This window comes from Arachis duranensis, unplaced genomic scaffold (assembly GCF_000817695.3).
Source record: "Arachis duranensis cultivar V14167 unplaced genomic scaffold, aradu.V14167.gnm2.J7QH unplaced_Scaffold_23004, whole genome shotgun sequence".
Classification (NCBI taxonomy): domain Eukaryota; kingdom Viridiplantae; phylum Streptophyta; class Magnoliopsida; order Fabales; family Fabaceae; genus Arachis; species Arachis duranensis.
The window spans coordinates 119,284-120,909 of NW_026264828.1; positions in this window are offsets into that span (position 1 = coordinate 119,284).

Sequence of the window (1,626 nt, forward strand, 5' to 3'; positions counted from 1 at the left end):
TTTTTTTTCTTCAGAGTTCTTAAGAAAGAATTCTAGTGTTTCAAGGTGATGTTCTTATCATCACCAAAGCTGATTGATCTTCATCAATTTAGCTCTTGAATGCAATGTTCTGCTGAAGCTTGGCTAACCATGTCTAATTTCTTTAGACTGAAGCTTTAGACTAACATTGCATGATTCCTGGAATTCTCATTAAGAATTTTGATATCTTTTTTCCACTTAATTTTCGAAAAACACAAAAAAAATAAAAAAAAATCATAAAATCCAAAAATTTCTTGTCTGAGTCTAGTGTCTCATGTTAAGTTTGGTGTCAATTGCATGCATTCATTCATGTGTCTTAAGGATCTTCAAGTAATTCTTGATGATTTTCGTGCTCTGATCTCTGAATTCTATTGACTTGAGTGTTTTGTGTGTCTCATATGCATTCTCATGTTGTTAGTGTCAGTACTATACAAACTGCTAAGTTTGGTGTCTTGCATGCATTGTTCTTTGATTTTAGTTGCACTTTGATTATTCCTTATTATTAAAAATCCAAAAATATTTTTAATTTGTGTCTTTTCAAGTCAATAATACAGAGAATCGAAGATTCAGAACATACAGCAGAGGAATCACACAGAAAAAGCTGAGCATTCAAAAATGCCCAGTGAAGAAGACAGACTGGCGTTTAAACGCCAGCCAGGGTGCCTGGCTGGGCGTTTAACGCCCAAAAGGGTAGTAGTTTGGGCGTTAAACGCCAGAATGTGCACCATTCTGGGCGTTTAACGCCAGGATAGCTAAGGGGGAAGATTTTGTTTTCAAATCAAATTTTTTTTAAGTTTTCAAAATCTTTTCAAAATCAAATCTTTTTCAAATCAATTTTTCAATCAAATCTTTTTCAAAATTACTTTCTTTCCATTTTTAAAGATACTTGCTATCAATTAATGATTTGATTCAACATTTCAAGTATGTTGCCTTTTCTGTTGAGAAAGGTTTAATGTTTGAATCATATCTTTTCTTGATAGCCAAGTCATTAATTTTTAAAATCAAATCTTTTAAAATTGTTTTCAAATCATATCTTCTCAATCATATCTTTTTAAAACCATAATTTTTCAATCTCATCTTTTTCAAAATAAGTTTTCAATCATATCTTTTTGATTTCTAATTTTAAATCTTTTTCAAAAATCACTTGATTCTTTTTCTATTCTTAGTTTTTGAGAATCAATTAGTGTTTTCCAAAATGTTTTCAAAATCTTTTACTTAATTTTCGAAAATTACTTCCCTTCTTCTCACATCCTTCTATTTATGGACTAACACTATTCTTTAATGCAAAATTCGAACTCCATCTTCTTTGATAAGTTCGAATTTTCTACCTCTATCTTCCATTTTTCTTTTCCTCTGACACCTCAAGGAATCTCTATACTGTGACATAGAGGATTCCACATTTTCTTGTTTCCTTCTCTTTCTTATGAGCAGGAGCAGAGACAAAGGCATTCTTGTTGAAGCTGATCCTGAACCTGAGAGGACCCTGAAGAGAAAGCTAAGAGAAGCTAAGGCACAACTCTCTGTTGAGGACCTGACCGAATTCTTCAAAGAAAAAGAACCCATGGCAGCCGAAAATAACAACAATGCCAACAATGCAAGGAAGGTGCT